The sequence below is a fragment of the Anopheles merus genome, chromosome X (assembly GCF_017562075.2).
Source record: "Anopheles merus strain MAF chromosome X, AmerM5.1, whole genome shotgun sequence".
NCBI classification, from domain to species: Eukaryota; Metazoa; Arthropoda; class Insecta; order Diptera; family Culicidae; genus Anopheles; species Anopheles merus.
Window position 1 is genome coordinate 641,865 of NC_054081.1, and position 19,207 is coordinate 661,071.

General features: G+C 46.9%; 1 protein-coding gene across 8 annotated transcripts in view; it reads left to right on the forward strand.

The window, feature by feature from the left end:
- The first annotated feature begins 5,202 nt into the window (after positions 1-5,202).
- The window catches only part of LOC121592902 (octopamine receptor Oamb), a 95,497-nt gene continuing 81,492 nt past the window's right edge, over positions 5,203-19,207 (forward strand). For 3 of the 8 annotated variants that reach the window (XM_041914845.1, XM_041914933.1, XM_041915436.1), the window contains exon 1: positions 5,312-5,582. The gene's annotated coding sequence lies outside the window, so the exon portion shown is untranslated. The other 5 variants (XM_041915181.1, XM_041915020.1, XM_041915099.1 and 2 more) reach the window with 5 other exon arrangements.

A 19,207-nucleotide genomic window follows, 5' to 3' on the forward strand; every position in this document is an offset into this window, starting at 1 on the left:
ATCCGTCGTCGTCATCACCGTCCATTTGTCAGGATCTTCCTTTGGTTGCAACAAATAAACACTAGCGAGGCAGAATGCAACATAAAAAGGTAGAAAGAAAGAGTGAGAGATAGATAGAGAGAGAGAGAAAAAAAACTAGCACGCATGCGAGAGAGAGAAGGTGAGAGATGAAGAGAGAAAGGGAAAGGGGTCGGATAAAAAGGGATACATCATCGTTTTAGTGTCCACACACACACACACACACACACACACACACACACACACACACACACACACACCACACACACACACACCACACACACCACACACACACACACACACACACACACACACACACACACACACACACACACACACACACACACACACAAACCTTTTTTCGCGTACCAAGGATAAGCCTAGCGAGCTTGACTGCTGGAGTGTATGTTTGTAAACGGCGGGCGGCACAAGTCCTCTGCGGTGCCCATTGCCACTCCAACCCCAACGCCAACCAAACAACAAACAGTAGAGAAGAAAAAAGTAGAGCGAGGTGAGTAAGGAAGGGGGAGAAAATTATTTCCGATGCTACCGTACGTCCTCACGGAACCTGCAACACGTGGCACTGGTGGTAGAAGTAGTAGCAGTAGTAGTAGATGTACAGCTGCAGTCTTCATCGCGTACGCATACCGCTACTGGATGTAGATTGGCTGCTGCTGCTGGTGCCTTTTGACCGTGTACTTTCCCAAAGTGTGTGTGTGTGTTTAGGTGGGGAGGGAGAAAAGCGCAGCGGAAAGGCAATGCAGCAGAAGGACAGTCTATTTACGGGTAGCGCACCCGATTAACCGCCTTTGTTGGTGTTTAAATATTTAAACCACTCTCTGCAGTGAGCGCGCAATCGTACGGGTCCGTGTGGGGTTTTTTTTTGGGGCCAGCAGAGCAGCCAGAAGGAATCAGAAGAGGAGGCAAAAAACAAACAACTGACAGAATAGCCTCGCGTGGCCTATTGCTGATGCTGTTGGCCAGCAGGGCCAGAAACGCTCCCGAAGGAGCGGTTTCTGGTGATGTGGGATCGGGAAATGAAAGGAGGTTTGCTGCTGGATGCGTCCCCGTGAATTGATGTCCCAGTTAAGGACCCGGTGAGACTTCATGGGACTTTGCGACCTGATAGGCGGTAAACGGTTATCGGTGTTGGAATTTGGCTAGCAAGAGCGCAGATACTGTAGAGAAGGTGTTTTGGTACTGTTGGAATGCTTCATTCAACCTACTAAATGAACTTTCTGTGGAAGTTTCATGTAGGTTGGAGGCGTAGTTATTTCCTGCGAGCTGAAATATGAAGTTGATCGTTGCATATCTTTAATTTGGATCTTACTTTGTGTCAAATCTTGGCATTTGCTGGCCTACTTGAATCCATTATTCAGCAATTTTAAGGTAATACTGTTTACTAATCATATTTTGCTTGGAGTCTAATTACCTGACAACTCTTAGTCGCCTTCTCACGGTATCCAGACAGGCACCTAAAAGACCTGTATCATCATCATCACTTCTATTCTCTACATACTATACGCAACTGGTTCTCAGGTGACTTCACGTCACGACAATCACCGAGTTACTTATTTGCTTATGGTGGAATTCTGACCGGTTACGTTTCTTTTGAGATATAGACAATACATCATTTAATAGGTATAGTTGATCTCAGCAGGATGTTCTTCATCTTATTTGGCTCAACAACCATAGTCTGTCTAGGCCTGTCTAAGTCACTCCTATCTGAGCCAATCGATCTGTGATGTTGATGTACTCATAGCAAGGTAGACTGTTTGTTTGTGCTTTCTATCCTAGTCGTCCACACGTCACAGAGAACTGAGCTACTCTCTAAAGTGGATTAGACATATTGAATCTATTATCTCCAGAGATCGAGATGTGGTCAAAAGCATTGCTTGTGTCTGGGATGTTTTTCGGAGGACCTAAGATTCTATCTGTACGAGTTTAGGAAGTCAGTTTCGTCAGTTCAAAATAGACACATAGACGAGTTAGGTTGACATATTACTAGATTACTGTACAGAAATAATTTGAAATGTGCATTCTGACACTATCTTATTAGAACAGATTTCAGAAGGCTTTGAGGCACACCATCGGAACGGACGTAAACATATGGCGAAGCTAAAACGGACAATAGGTAATTGCCTTCACATGATCAACCATTTCAGATGTTCCAGCATGTTGCAGTTTTAGGTGACCTTTCGGCAGAATCACTCACCGGCTATTACATTGAAGTTATCCAGTTTGCGTCGTGTTGTTTGCGGATCGTAATTCCACCACAGCTCCCATCCCCACAGTGGCACACAAAGTGTACCCAAGCGGACAAACTTTTTATCTGTGCTAGTAGCGAGGTTTATGCTGCAACTGTTTACACATTTTACGCTCGCCCTTTCCCTTGCGCCGCTAAAAACCGGGTAGCTAACGGACAGCAAACGAAGGAAAGCTCGTTCCTCATCAATATTTCCTGCCCGGTTTGTGCAGTGCCCGGTTTCCGGTTTGCTGCAGCTCAGCTAGGGACAGAAGTGGAAAAGAAAAACTGGCGGAGAGCTGAGGTTATGTTTTGGAAGCAACACCAAGACAAAAAAGGGCTCTGTCCACCCCAGTGTTTGCGCGATTTTGTTCCTAGCAATAGCTAGAACCTGCTGCTTGTGTAGGGAAAGTAAACCCCGGTGGCCCGGCCTGCATAATTTATGTAGCCCGCATCAGGTACCGCCGACCTGTGCGGCCCATCCGTCGATTGATGTTGCTCGCGCGAGTTGGGTGGGGGTGCGGTGTTTGGGGCAGTGCCGCACCGGTCGAAATTAGCCCATGATAGTGGACCAACGCTTATACGGCATGTTCTTCCCACACACCTTGGCCATGCCGCTCCAGCTCCGAGCAAAGGCTTAAGCGCTGCTCGCCCCCTCCGAAAGCATGAGAAGCGCTGAGTGCACCGGTAGTGCAACGAGAACGATTAAGAGGAGAAAAAGTAGGAGTAGAGGTGGGTTTGCATGTGCGACGGAGCGGTTCGCTCTATCGTGTGCACTGTGTCGCCCGGTCCGGGCAGTGATTTGTTGCGCGCACGTGAACCGTTTCCCCTCGCAAGACGTGTGCACAGGAGCGAACTTCATGGGCACGTAGCCGGGAAGGTTTTTGTTTTGATAAATTTGGACATCCGCTCTTGCACACACGAACACACACGCACACGTACACATGCAAATGTTGGGGCAATTTTTTCTTTTCTTTTTTTGGGTACAAAAACATGACCCATTCGAGGCACTTCAGGTGCAAACTAAGATATCTAGGCAGATTGCGTAGGCCCGACTCTGAAACAAGCTTCTTCAAACTAGTTGGAGTGATCGAATTCACCCTTTTAAGCTGCTTGGGAGGGGAAGTTTTTCAAGAACGTATTTCAAAGCTTCACCTTTTCTTGTTGAGATTTGTTGAGCAAAACATTACAGCGTTGGTGTAAGTATTCTTGGGTAGTGGAGAGCTTGTGGCTTTCATGCAGTATTACAAGAAGTTTGTTATTGCTTTGCCATTAAATCTGGAAGAAAAGATAGACTTTGAATTTCTTTATTTTATATAGAAAAAAAACGACCTGGCTCTATCTTATTGCGTAGTAAAATTGACTATAATATGCTTGTGGAAAGCTAGCAAAATGACGTCATTACCCCAAGAACAAATGGAAGATTCCTGTGTAAATTCGGCTGCTATCAGTTGCTCATTTATACCATATAATCAGCGGTTGGTTGTAAACATAGAGTTAATTATACAAAAAAATGTAAAATGTTTTATCTCTTTTACAGCCTGTGAAGCTGTTCCTACCATCACAAACTGTTCGTGTCGAGTGCATTAGTTTGTCCGCCAAAGGGGCTAGTGAACGATTTGCAAATCATTTGTACCTTTGACGATGATAATTTTTGGGGTAATAGTGTTGGCGTAGAAGAGTGGGATTACAATAGTTCCCGTGGGTTTAAAGCTCGTCGTAACATTCGCTGCATATATTTAGTGGCCGCTAAATGGGGCCCGAGCCCGATCGACCGACACTCATCCGGGTTGAAACGCCGAACACTCATCCGATACGACCCGATAAGGCGCGCTCGATTCGGATCTGATGCACTGAACGCACGTTTTCGGCCCACTTTCTGGTACGTTTGTACATTGTAATGTACATGTTTTGCGAGGCAAAGTTTCAGCTGAATGAGCTTATATTTGAACAATAGATATCCGATGGTGTTTGGACATTTTTTCCTTACCGAAACGAAAGCGCTACGCTGCTAGCTTTGTGGTTTAGAAATGAGTGATTCAAGCAGTGCAAACTGTCAAAGAGTGGTGTCGCTCAGCGAGTGTTTTGCATATTTGTCGAGGCTTCCGCTCGGTGGTCAAATATCAAGTGGTTCCATAGCTCGTTTACGTTTAAGCTGCGAAAATCCCTACAAAACCATTTGAAAAAAACGGAAAAAGAAGCTAACAAGCAAAGGCTCTATTCTTTCCGATGTTTTAATTTTGTTCATAGCTCATGAATGATTGATTTTTTTATGAAGCAAAGGTATCTATTTTGTCAAGAAAGGTTCAACCCCGTTCAGTATTTCTAAATGTGATACTTTTAAAACGATATTAAAAACCCATTTCACACACAAAAAGAAAAAAAAGATTTTAAAACTAACGTAACAATCAAATTGATACAACCCGGATGACATATTGTACTACTGACAGGGACATTTGAAACCAAAACCAAAGGATTGAAAACAAAATGATTCTTCGATTGCTGATTGTTAGCACACAGTTGTTGGAAGTCAATCCAAAATCCTTTTAAATTATCAAAGGGCACATTTTAAGTGACATATTGAACGACAGGAATATCTCATTGACACTTGCGTTGCGTCAAGTTTGACATTTAAAACATTGTTTTCGACTGTTTTTACAAAAACTTCCAAGCGATTGGTCCAGTCGTTTACCATCAATTCCACTATTATTGTAAGCAAACAGAAGTGTCGGAAATCCCCAATGGCGAGCAGCGCAACGGGCGCCCATTTTGTCCAATCGAACGCGCGCCCAGCTACCATCGTGCAGCCAGCGGCACTCAGCCGCCGTGTGAATCGCGCCCCGAAGACGGCCGAAGCCGCTCGTTGCAGCCACTCACACGCTCAGGGTCGGGCCGGTTGGCCCGGTTTGCAACGCGTGCAGCTCGCATTCCGACGTCCCCGTTCAGTACGGTTGGAGAGCTCCGCGTGCGAGCACACAGGTCCCCTTCCCAGCGAAATCGGCAGCGACCGGTAAGCGGACCGGCCGGAGTGTGCGCGTACGTAGAGGATCCCCGGTCGGGTTTGGCGCTGCGAAAGCCGAAAGTCTTCGGCTGTGGCGAAGGGACGGGTTCTGTATATTTCCACGCAGCCCGGCCCCAGCACGCAGCACGCACGCAGTGCACCGTTCAGTAGCAGTCCGGGAGTCGATCGGTGCGGAACACATCGCAGCAGCGATTTGTGGATCGCGTGAACTTTATACACGCGGCCAGTGGCAACAGTTTCCAGTGGCACACACACAGTGACACCCATCCCGCGGTGGGACGGACAGTTTGTGGAAGGGTTAGTGTCGGGAGGATTTTGTTTTAAAAGAAATTTCCAAAGACAACGACAACGGTGAACTCAATGCGAAATACATCCTGAGAGGTGCAGTTGAAGCAGTTACGCAGATTTGAAAACAATCAAGCAGCGAACAAAATAACGACGATCTTCCCGAACCGGACGTGTGATCAAGGGTGGAAAGGGCGTGCGTGTGTGTGTGTTGAGCGTTGAGAGGAGGCAGCACATTCAACCACACTGCCGTGAAGCAGCACCAGAAAAGGAAAACCACCCTCCCCCACACATTAGCACAGACGTACAGGCGGGCCTTAGGCTTAGGAGAGCAAAAGCCCCTAAAATGGCAGTCTAATGTTTCTAGATCCGCGCGCGAAACTTGCCACAATCACACGCAAAGCAGGGAAGCTAGGCCAAGGGGGGCTTGCGGCTGCTAAGCTGATGTGGCCCTGCCTTTCCCTTTCTCTCACTCACTTTCGTGCTACGCGTGCTGCCCGTGTTCCTCGTGTCAACCCTCCCAGTGCGGTCCTGCACAGATACAGGAGCCAGCAAAGTGCAAATTTTAAGCCGTGCGTATGTGCGTGTGTTTTGTTTTTATGTGTGTGCGTGTGTGTGTGTCACTTTTAAAATCACGTTTTATCATCAATCTTCTCAAGCACACACACACACACACTCACAATCTCTCTCTACGGATACGGTTCGACATCATTTTGTGCCGATTTTGTGAGATCGAAGAGTGGATTCGAACTCTTGACGGTACCAGACACAGACACATGGCTTTCACGATCTACCCCCCCCCCCCCCCTGTGCGGTTGATTGATCGGTTACGCTATGGTTTCGTTCGACGTGAACTCCCCGGCTGACCCGGTGTGCCTTGAACTTATCGGTGAAAGTGTTCACGTCGTTAGAGACCGTTTTTGTCTGCCATTTCTTCTGTGTGTATCTGTGACAGTGGGCCGTTTGCCGTTCACCCGATCACACGATCACCCCGATCTAGGGTAGGACAGCTGATGTAGGCGTGCACACACACGCACACACAAACCCACACTCATTTCTCCCCATTTTCCGTCTGGCGACACGATCGACGCGATCGGAATTTCGAACCGTTCCGAAATCTTCGCCTTCTTTGAGCCCGCTTAAATTCTGTTCGATTGGATCGCGGGACACGGGTATGGTGCGTACACGTACACGGCCGAAAAGCGAGAAAGAGAGAGAGAGAGAGAGAGAGAAAAAAAGAAACAAAAACTAGAGGCAAATCTCTGTTTGTAAAACTGTTTCACTTTCCGATCCGACGCGCTGGGAGGAATGTGGCGTGCCTGACAGCAACGAGAACCGCCACACGGCGCACACACACACATGCACACAAAAAAGGCAAATAGTACTCGCGTGGTGTGAAGGTCTTTTAGGGTTGGGAGTGTTTTTTTTGTATGTGATTTGTGGGGAAAGATTTAATTATGTTATTTCGGCTCGGTACTTTGGGATGCCTTTTGGGGTTTCGTTTGTTTCTACAAACAGTTAAGCAAAGCAACAACAAAAATCCTCCGTTTTAGTGAGCGCGCGCGCGTGTGTGTTTGTGTAAGGAAAAACTGTAAGTACTGCGCGTAACAACAGAGCTTTCCATAAGAATAGAAACACTTTCCACTGACGTCAAACACCAGGCGTCTCCAGGGGGAAAAATTGCGGCGCGCTTTTGTTTTTTTTTTTCCGCCCTCTGCTGACCCTGTGCTCTGTGTCCCTCGTGCGTGTGACCTTTTCGGTGCGTGTTTTAAGTGATTATGTGTTATTTGGGTGACCGTTAATGTTGTGTGTGTGTGTGTGCGTGCGCGTGTATTAAACGATCCCCTTCAGTGGCTTCAGCTGACCGGACCTGATCGAATGTGATCGTGGTGCGTGGAAAGAACACATAAGAATTAGCGCCACAGCGCAACGAAATCAATGGGGGCCGTTCGGTCCTGTCGACTGCCGTCGGGTAGTGTTCCTTTGCTGCTTCGCCCGTCCCCGCATGCCTTTCAATCAAACCAATCAAACGCAAGCGGAAGCCGAAAATGTAACCCGCAGCGCAATCAACGGCAGCGGCAGCGAAGAGGGAAAGCCGCGCGCCAGGGCCCGAACGTTCCCGATGGGGTGCGGCTCGTTTCGCTACAATCAACCGGGTGGCATGGAGCGGTAAAGGTAGGTAAACTTGTAAACTTTTCGAAACAAAATAACATACATTGTTTAGGGACTATGATTGGGTCAAGTGGATAGATTCGTTGGCGTTGCAGTGTTGCAGGGAATTCTGTTTGTCCTTTTAAATCTCTCCAAAATAGTTTACAAATCCGTGGCGAAAAAGCAAATAATATAAATAAGGGTACGAGGCAACAAGTCAAGACGATGTTAAAATTGAAATACTGAACCTGATAGCTGAAAGGCAACCATTTGATTGCTGAAATGTTGTTCAAGCTCGTTTCGTTGGCTTTTCAGAGCAAACAGAGCTGTGTTTTGGTTCGCGAATTAATTGCCATTGGCCATTAATGTTCGGTTTTCATTCTAGGAAACACAGTAATGTACCAAAATATTCAATTTGTTGAGGGCTGTTTTGGGTTGGAAGTTTTCATTTATTTCCTTATTTGCATATGCAAAAATTGCGGTAATCTAGCGGCTCGACGAGTCCGGATGACCGTTACTAGCTGCAGTTTGTTCCAATATCGTAAAATTAAAATCATACATCAATACAGCTCAAACAGAAGTACTCATTTTTCCAGTGGTTTAAAATACTCAACACAAATCCATTTGGAATGATAAGTATTTATGCATCCACACATCATGGTTTCGTATTTGGGTTTTTATTGTAGATTTCATATTTTGTCGTACAGCAAAGTCTTTGTTTAGACAAATAAAAAAAGAGCGGAATATTTGTCCCTTAAATGGAATGGATTTGGTTTACACTCCAAACTCAATTTAATCATCAACAAACCTTTAACAAGCTACCATTCAGGCTGAGGAAAGTAAGCGATGAACCTGTACTGCAGAACGTCAATTTTTTGAAGCTTTAGCTACCGAAGGGGTGTGAGCAAAAAAACCCGTCTTTTACCCACTGAATTCACCACTCGGGCACTTTATCTTGGGTCGTCATTATGCTGTGCCATAAAATGTCATTTGAAGGCACACAAAAAACGTGCGTCATTACGTCACAAAAAATTCTAGACCGACTGTCACCGGGTTTCCTTCTTGTCGTCGTTGACCGATCTGGGACCGTTGAAGGCGGTCGTTTCTTTTCTTAACAATCTTCCCAAACGGAAATGTTGGAAGGGGGTTGTTAGCTAATATTTTCGTTATGTTGTTCGCACTCTCTTTTTTCTAATATTTGCACAAAATTGCAACAACCTGCGCACTGTTTATTTACAGGGTTTTCCAGGAGTTCTCATAGCTGTGTGGCACTTTATTGACTCTTTCTTAATTGAAATGAACTTAATGTAAAGGGAATTGGACTCTATAGCATCCTTGTTGGACAATTCCAATAGGAATTTCCAGGTAGCTTGTCCAAAACGGGTGCCATAGAGTCCAATTTCCATCATATGAAGTTAACTTCCAATAGGAAGGAGTCAAGGAAGTGTCCCAAAATAATGAGAACCCCTGGTAAACCCTGTATGCATAACAAAAGGGGGAAAATATTGTCCCACTGCTTGGCATCAAGATGAGACGTGTTTGCAACATTTTCCCACATCTTACTGCGCGCTCGGTGCCATTCCCTGCCAGCACCCACGCGGCAAGCGCTTTCCCATTCATAAAATAGTTGGCTGTAACGCTTAGCAAAGCCGGCAGCGCACCTGAGCAGCAAATTTGCAGAGTTGAACGCGAACCCGCTGTGCTCCCCGACCCCGCTGGTACCGGGAAAAGCCTCAACCACGGCCCGCCCGCAAGGGCTATGTTTCGCATAAAACCGTGCTTTATTAGTATGATTGAAGCGTAGGTTGCATCGACCGAAAGCCCGAGACGGAGGCAGAGCATCGCAGCGCGCCCTGTTGACCTTTACCTTTACCGACGCGGATGTCTTGTGACGCCCCGCATCCGACGCTGCTCCTGTTTCTTGTACGCCCGTCAATCAAGAAATAGAAACAATTGCATCTTTGCACGTGTGGGTGTAGGCGTGTGTGTGTGTGTGTTTCCGTGATTATTATTTGCTGGAGCAGGAGTTGAAGCCTACCTTCCCTCTGGCTCTCGGTTGTTGTGATGGTATAAATATTGCAAACACAGTATCGCCACCTGATGCCTGCCTTCCGCGCGAACCGGGCCGATTTAAATATTTCCGTCTTAACTTTACGGATTTTACGTGCGTCCTCATGCAACGAACCATACGCCGACACACTCCCGGACCGGCCTAAAGGGCAATCGAAAAAAAAAAAATACAATAGCTAAAGACGACTTCCTTCGCCGTTCGCAGGCTGCGGGCGTGACATGGTTTGCTGAGTTTTGCTTGCGTGCGCCACCGCCACCAAGCTTTCTTCTGCCTGCTGCAAAGGTTTAAACCCGCGGCAGGGGGTTCGATTTCCCACCCAGAAGGGAAGGGGTGCTCGAAAACGATCGAGCCTGTAATAATGAATATATAATCCGGGGCACAATTTCACTAATAGAAAGGAAACAACGTCAACCAAAAAAAAAAACAAACAAAAAACAACAAGCATTGGCAATCCCGAACCGATCGGGAGAGGAGGAGGGGGGGGGGGATGGTTTCAGGCGCTGGCACTTTTCTCGCACGCCTCTCGGGAAATGTCACCGAACCGTGGCGGGACCCGGGGTGGAATAAAAATCACCGGTAAAGGGGTGTATTTTGTATTTGTTTTTACTTTTTCATTCTTTCTTGTCGGTTGTTGGGCCTGTTCTTTTTATTGTTCCTTCAGACGGCCAAAAAAAAAAGGCAAACAAGAAACGAAGGATGGTTCGGAGGGGAAGTGGGAGCTAGGGTTTTCTCTTACTAAAAAAACAGCTTACCGTTCAACCAACCCTTGCCCTTGTACGCTGGTTTTCTTTAGTGTACGCGTGGTCCCTTTTTTGCGGGCTGCTGCTTAGTTTTATGTCGGACTCGTTCTTTGCTGGCGTGGAAAGGCAACACTCCACCTCCCGTTGTCTCACAGGACTTCTCAACCGTCCCCTTGGGTTGTGCAGAAAGCTGCTGAAAGCTTAACACTTTTTCCTGCTCCGTTGACAGATTCCTAAGATAAAGCCCAAACGGTGCCTCTTAGAAAACGGTGCCCCTTTGTGCGCCGCCTGAGCTGCTGCATGTTGGCAGAGGCGTTTCGTACAGCATACTGTGTATAGCAGAAGAAAAAGAAGCAATCAAAAACATACATACACACACAGAGACAAATGCTCCCAGAAAGGGCGCCCTAAACCGATGCAATTTGCGTTACAAAACGACAGCTTGTATGATCCTGTTAGCAAACTTGTTTGTAGCTTGTAAGCGTAAATCCTTCCACCCGTCGGCAGGGCTGCGGGCTATTCTTTGAGCATAAATCGAGCATTTAGTGCAGGACGATTGGATTGGGAATGGAAACGAAACGGGGGAAAAAACACGAAAACAATACAGGGAGCCTGAAAAGGGCCTACAACATCGGCCACGGAGCAGTAAGAAGTTGGCAACCGTGTGCCGTTGGTGATATCGATTTGCTTTCATCTTCCGGCGGTTCCGAAATGGACTGAAAACTCCCCCAACCGAAATCCGATCAGCCTCGGCGGTCGCAATCCGCCGAAAAATCGAAATTCGCCCACGCGGGCGCTCTGCAGCAGCTTAGAATTGCAATTGCATCGGTTGTCGTTGCAGTTTTGCTTCGCTCATCGCTCGGTCGGTGTCCTCGAAAGTGGAGCAAACGGGGGCGAAGGACAAGCGTGGCAAATCGTTGTGGTGTTTTTTTTTATATTTGCCCCTGTTGTTCGTTCATCCCACGTGCCCCCGCTTTGGGGTCTTCCACGAGGCGAGCAAAGCCCCTGAGCGCTGGGTGGAAAATTCCATTTCTAGGCGAATTTGTCTCCTCCTCACCGTCCCTTTTCGCTTGGCCACCGGCGTGGGAGAATGCGGCCCACGCACCGTTCTGGGCGGGGAAGGGTTTCGTACGAATTCGGTACAAAAACGAGCCACAAACCATTTATGCATGCTAAAATATTCCGCCATTCAACATAATATAATTGCCGCTGCGCCCTGTGGTCAGTTCGGCGAAAAGGGGCGAGCGCTCCGGGGCCACCGGGTGCGGAATAAAAATAACGAGCAGCGGTGAAGGGTGTTGCGGGGGGAAGGGGTGTGGAGGTAGATAAAAACATAACAAAAGGTAAGAGGCACACAAAAGGCGTAACCAAGGGGGACACCGAGCGAGTGGGAAAGTTTGAATCGTATTTCCATTTCGAGAAAAACTCTGCATTTGTTTGTGTGTGCGCTTATTCCTGCATATATATCCCTCACTGTCTACCTGTGCTCGTGTGTGTGTGTGTGTGTGTGTGTGTGTGTGTGTGTGTGTGTGTGTGTGTGCTGAAAGGTTTAACATTGCGAACACATTCTAGGAAATGATTTCATGAGTGAATGGCTCGAATGATATTTTATAGCTGAACGCCTGCTTTTATGCAAATATCTGTGTGTGTGTGTGTGTTTTTTTTCTTCTTCCCCCGTTTGCTATAAATCGAATACAGTGAGGTTTGAATGAGAGCGTTTTCGGGGAACATCCTTGCGGGAGATGAGCTGCTGATGAGGCGAAAGCCAGCTCTCCTACGCGCCACCGGTGGGTTTAAATCGGAGCTGCAATGGTAAACGATACCCAGCTATTCCAAGACCGGGCTGCGCGGGCATGTGTGTGTGTATGTGTGTGTAGGTGGGAAGCCTTTTAAAATGCGTGCGAGGCAATGTTTAATGACGTACATGGAAACGATTGGTACAACAAGCAAGTGTTGTGCTTGATGAAGCGTTTGAAAGTGGAAAACAATAAACGATTAAACCATTTGTGCCTGACGGGAAACCCTCGAGGTATCGCTGGGAGACCAAAAAAAAAACAAAAAACAAAAAAAAACGCAACACAATTGAAGATTTCAGCAAAACCAACGGTTCCTTCACATCTATGTATTTAGGGGAACGTGGAGTGAACCAGCTTTCATAAGAATTGAGCAATTGGAGTTCAAATTCCAACTTATTCAATTCCAACTTACTGACTCCGCTTTTTGTGGCCATCACGGTTAGAGTTCGATTGGTACAGCTTTCATAAATGCATTACTATTATTGAGAGGGCAATTAGTGCTCTCTGGAGCAGTTGAAGGTAAACTCATGAAAATTGTCCAATTCTTTTAATACCAACATTACATAGGATCATTATAGCTATAAAGTCGCCTAGAACGGTCACTATTCAGGTGTTCATGGTGTCTCCAGATGTCTATAAAGAGTATATAGTATGTGTTTGGATTTTCACTCAAAGGTAATCTGAATTGGGGACGTAATGTTTGTTTCTTGGTCCAAAATGAAAGGTAGAAACCACCATAAAATCGAATAATACTCTAGCGCTCATTGGAAAAATGACACACACAAGTACTTCACACACTGAATGTCCTCTTTTATTGTAGACAAGGCCTTACAATTGATGCGCTTTTCGGATAATAGTCTGGTAATGCACGAGGAAGAATATTCACAAGTCCCTGAGGTATTAAGTCAAGCGTTTAGAAAATTACAACCACAACCTCAAAAAGATCTTTTTTGACATTTCAGGAAGATTAAGTTTCTCAGTTTTAGGACTCAAATTCCATCACTGACTAGACATCATCTTCTATCTTCTATTTGGCGTAATGTCCTACGCGTACATGCCGGCCGTTGCAGGCTTTCAAGACTTTATTCAGTACCACGCTGCCGGATAGTCAATCCTTGCTACAGGGGGACGGTCTATTCTAGGCTTGAACCCATGACGGGCATGTTATTGAGTCGTTCGAGTTGACGTCTGTACCACGGGACCGCTCCATAGACATCAATGTTTAATGAATTGCACAATGGGATACGGAGATCCTCTATCCGTTTGTGTGGGTGCTGGCAGACTGGGTAGCCGAGTAGCTGGACCAGTGTCGTTTCAGCAACGGCTCACGCGCCCGCTCGTCCCCGGGATAATTTACACGCCCGGGCCCGGGCGACCATCGCCAACCTTCAAAGGTTGGCCAGCGAACGGTCCGACAATGTTCGGTGACTAAAATGTGGTTAAAGACAACCCACACACACACACACAGACACACACGCACGCACAGTGTCGAGTTTTATGGCGCTACTGGCAAAAGGGTGGGGGGACTGCTCGCGCGAAGCTCGTAAAGTTGTTTCGCGAAATGACCAATATTTGTGCCGCGTGTGAAAAAGCGATAAAGATAAATTTATGCACTTGCGCGCTCCGTCCATCCCTCTATTTCCCCGCCCACCGGCTCCCACTGTGCCCACTGGAGACTAACAGCCATTACTTCTCGAGCTCCGGGGCAGACCCACAGTCCTCGCCACCACTCCCGCAATTCCACTGCTGAGAGTGCGCCAAAACTCCTGTCGGAAGGGCATTTCGTGTTGGCACCCTTCAAACGCTTCGCTGCCGAAACGAGGCGGACAACATTGTGGCTGTGTGTGTGTGTGCGTTACACACCAATTTGTGTCTTAAAATGTTGTGGAGCGGGGGGGGGGGAGGCCAGGAACCTCAACAGTGCGCAGAACGCGAACGTGTACGCTTGCTTCTGTACGCCCTGAGCATTATCATTGTCGGTTCGGATTATTCGCTCGCTTATTGATTCCCGTGTGACGGCCGGCTGTTTGTCACTGCGAGGGTCTTACGGACCCCTCGCCCGGCCCGCCAGAACGCTTAATCCCGGAGCGTACAAGCGTGCGTTTCGGATGCTGTTTGGTTAGCTTTATTTTTCTGGCGATGGGAGAAACTTTTTCCCAAACTTTTCGTGGACAGTTGCGAAAATTATGCCGCGTGCGTGAGCTCGAACCCCCCGCATTGAGCTCGCCACACAGCCCGCCATCATAGATGGTCGTGTTATCGTTAGGGACGACCCTAGTAGCAGAGGAGGGGAGGGGGGGGGGGAGGGATTCCTTGACAGAAAGGCAAACGATACATTTACGGAGGGATTCGCCCTAACCCGGTACCCTAACGATCGTAAATAGCGTACCATTTTTTCTTATCATCCCGCCAGTTTGTTTCGCTTTTCGGCCGTGCGGATGTAATTCGCTCCAGCGGGAGTTTTTGCGAGTGCGTGCTGTAGTACGGGCGGGCTGTTAAAATCTCGCCCGGGGTTTATTTGTTTGTTTTATTTTCCTGTGCAGTTTTCTTTAAAGGAGACCAAAAACGAAAAAGGGAAGAAATGTAATTGTTTATAACAAATAATAACATTGAACAGAGAAGATTCAACCATATTAAAATACACAAATAAAATTAAAACACTGATGAGTTTATTAGTAAAATAATATTGAGAATAACTACAATAATGAAAATTAAATAAATGTAATAGAAAATCGAACAGAATTATCATCGAATCATCGAACAGAAAATAAAAAGTAAAACTAAACAAGCAGTGGCAAGTAAAAACAAAAAAGAAAATAATAAAACGAAACAAAAAGAAACGAAAAAACCATATACCACAGCACGTACGTAAAAGGGCGAGCTGTGTCGTAAAATTACATCCCGTGGGTAGCAACCCAGGAAGCGCAGGGAGCCCGGTTATGGGGAGGCGGTTCGATTTACAAAACTTGGCGATTAGCTGACGGAAATTTAAAGTGATGAAAAAGCAATCCTAAAGGAGCTAAAGCGAGCAGCAAAAGGGAAAACACAACGGTAGCGCCAACGGCGAAGCCAACAAGCAACAAATAAACTCCCGCGGGGGTGGATTTGGGAGTGGCAAGAGGAGCAACGGACGTATATATATACACGGTGACACGCAGCATCTTGGTGGTGCCCGGGCTCGTACCGTATCGTTTTTTTTTTTGGGCAAGGAGGAACGACGGACGGCGTCGCCGTGAGAAGTTGAGATTGGCAAAATTCTGCTTCACCGTTTTACACCGCCGATGTTGGCGGACGGGGCAGGGCAGACGGCAACGTAGCTAATTTATTGACCTATCGGGTAGAAGTGTGTATGTGTGTGTGTGTGGTGTGTGTGTGTGTGTGTGTGTGTGTGTGTGTGCGTCCGAGTAAGGCGCACCCGGGTTGCAGCATCACTGTGGTTCAGGGTTTTCCAGGTCCGAGGGAAGCACGTGACAGAATTGATAAGTTACTTGTAAAGGGAAGAATTGATTTTGGGAAACTAATAATGGAAAACGACTCCTCTGGTGAGCTCTGAGCTTCTTCTGCCGTACATACATGTTGAATAGGAGACCAAGAAGCCTGAATGTGAGATTTAAACCCCTTTTCGACTGTGTAGGATTTGGTGCATTGATTCTTCTCAGGAGAGTCTCTTGCTTCACGCAGTCTACAGTGCACTGAATTACTTTCCAACTTACCACACAGCCACTCAATGGAGTCGCGCAAAGTTGTGAAATTCGTTCCAGAAACAACCGGCTCTTGGCGTACGTGCGCAGTTCGCTCAGGCGCTTCCTTGTATCGCGTACTGCACGCGCGCGCACCGTCCGCTAAACTTATCTGGCGCGTTATGTCGGCTACGGTGGCCATTTTTTATTGCGTATTTCTATCCTCTGCTCATTCATTTTTATTTAAGGAAGTTTTTTATTTTTGTTGCTGTGTAGAAAAAAAAAGCCCCCGTGGAAGTAATTTCTGCAAGTCACCCGCATTCCGAAACAATACCAAAGTAGGAGCAGGCAAGCTCTGGCGGAGGGGCGGAGTGCAGTGGAGGCAAAATATATCCCCGATTTGTGTGTTGAAGCTCAGGGGGCGAGGGGGAGTAAAGGGCCACTTCCCCTTGTTCTTGAAAGCGTCCCTAGAAGCGAAAAGAAAAAGCGAGAAAAGGTGACTGGCGATGAATTCCAATAAATATGCTATACGATGATTTAGCTCAAACTGGCGCGCTGCAAAGCGCACGGGAAGAGCGCGGCCGGCGGCTCAAGAGTGACACGAAGCTACCCTGCCGTCCCTCCACCAAAGCATTAGCGACCAACTTTTTATGGCAGTTTTGGCGGCCGGGCGGCGATCGCGATCGAAATCGATTTCTTCGGGATTTCGCTGGATTGCTTTTCATGTTCTATGATGGCGATGCATTGAGAGGGGGGGGGGGGGGGGGGGGGGGGGAGAAGAAACTGAAGAAGTGAGAAAAATAAACAAAATTTGCACGCGCTTGGTCACACTTTGTATTTTTCTTTTAGATATTGCTTTTTCCTTCCTCTCTCACGCGTTTCGGAAAATTTACGCTTTTTGGAGGCGTTTCAGATGAAAATATAGCATAACATGCAACAGTCACCCATTTTCAAGTAATTGGGCGTGTATGTATGTGTGTGTGTGTGCGTATATTAACTTGAACAAGGAAGAACGATTCGAGGAATTGGGAGAGATGGTTACAAAAAATAATGAAAACAAACTTCAGCGAATGGTTTCTGTTCAAGAGAAGAAAAAAAAACATGCGGAAAAGCAGCATCCTGGAGAACAAATAAGGAAGTTTTTAGGTATTTCTGTGGGTGCTAGAGAAGGGAAACATAGTAGATAGAGAGAGAGAGAGAGCGCAATAGAAGAAGACTGCCTGGAACGATGTCGTCCGATACGATCGTGCTGCGAAACTTCAATCACAATCTTCGAAACTTTCGGGCTAAAAGTAATCCATTGAACTGGGAATATACGGGAATAAACGTGGCACAAGAGGGAGAAGCCAAAGGGGGGGGGCAATGTTGTCCACAGAAGCACCGTTACCCTCGCTTCTGCTTCAGTATTCTGTTAATGTGCCCTTCCCTGTCTGAATTTGCAGGGAAACTATTCTGATTTGTAGCGACAGCGATCTGCACGGTGGAAAGAGGAAGAGAAAGGTGGCGGAGGCTATGTTCTGAGAGGGGCAAGCATGGCGAAGTTTTCGAGTACCACCGCCCGGTGCGCCCTTCACTGCCCTTCACGCGGAAGGAAAGTTGGTTCCCACTATCAATCGGAAACCTGTGTTATCAGTGCGACCGAGCAATGAGAAAAGGAAAGCAAAGGCTCTAGAGATTGTGGCTGAGAGAGATAGATAGATTGGGAGGGGGAGGAGATAGCAGAAGAAAAACTGTAGAAAGCACAGGCAGGTGGCGGCAACCGAACGGTAAGGGAAGAATAACTTTGTGTGCTGCGATAATCCTCGACTGCGGGCGCAACGCTCGGGAAACGCGTCTTGCGGAAAGCGCTCCAGGGAGTTGCCAAACTGAAGACAAGAGCTTTTTGCGGGAAAGGGAAGCAGCTTCCAGAATGGGGGGGGGGGGATAAGAGAAAAAGTGCAGTGGAGTAGTCTAGAACGAAACGGCAGTGTTGGTTGGGTGCCGAAGGGCAGCTTTAGTTTTGTGCTTGTGTGCCGGGACATTGCCGAATGAAACAATTCAATCCGAGCTTTGTGCAACTATTAAGCCACGGCGTTCTCTCTCCCTCTCTCTCTCTTTCTCTCTCTCTCTCTCTCTCTCTCTCTCTCTCTCTCTCTCGTTATCTCTCTATCTCTTGCTGTCTTTATGTTTCTGAATTTCATCTTCTTCATCCGCTCGAAGGACTTACTTTACAACCAAAGCTAAGCCCATGTGGATTGCTGGCCCTGTTGAAAGGAAACCCAAGAAACAATCGGAATAGTGGCCGACTGGTAAAGGTGGGGCCTGTGGCGGGGGGATTGAAGGAATAGTTTTTGAGCAAGAAAATCCCGCCACCATTGTTTTCGCTTATTTTTGAAGAGAATCAAAGTAGAAAGTAGAAGCAAAATACTTCTGCCCAGGGGGAGTTTTGAGCATTGTCTAGAGCTTGCCTCCGCCGGTTGCTGCGTTAATAAGGGTAAAAAGATTTTAAAACTGTCTTCCAGGAAAACAAGAAAAAAAAAAGAAGACTTGGAAACAAAAGGGAAATCTGCTTTTAAAGTGTTTTGTAACAGTGTTTGCGGGGGGGGGGGGAGATTGCAGGGAACGGATGGTAAGGCGAGAGGGAAAAGGGTTTGATTGTTTTTTTGTTTCGCTTTTGGACAAATTTGAGTGACTTTTTTGCGTTTGTACCTTTTTAAAACGAACCCTGTTGGCGCACAGTGAGGTTAGTCTCGGCAGGTTTACTTTCGATTTTTTTCTCCTTAATTGTGTTACCTCTTTCTTCACGCTGTACGCGCGTTTTGCAAAGCAATTATTATTATTGCTGAAACATTGCTAAACATTTAGTAGAGTCTCTAACCTGAGATGAGCTCAAAGTTCTTGAACCGAGGCAGGGGCGTTATCGGTTTCCTGGGCCGAGACCGAGCAAGGGTCGGCATTGTTTTCTGAACCCGCAACAAGTTTTTGAGGTTTGTACCGAGCCAGAGATAGCTTCAAAATCAGCTGTGCATCAGGATTTGTGCTTTATCTGAGTATCTGGTAGCAGGAATACGTTCAGAATCAGTCTTAGGATTGAAAGAGCGTCCGTTACTCCGTGGAGCTGCAACTGATTTTACATCAGGTTTTGGATCAAGACAGGATCGGGCATCTGTTCTAGAACGTGGATACGTTTTAGTTGAGCTCTATGATGGAATAGAACAGC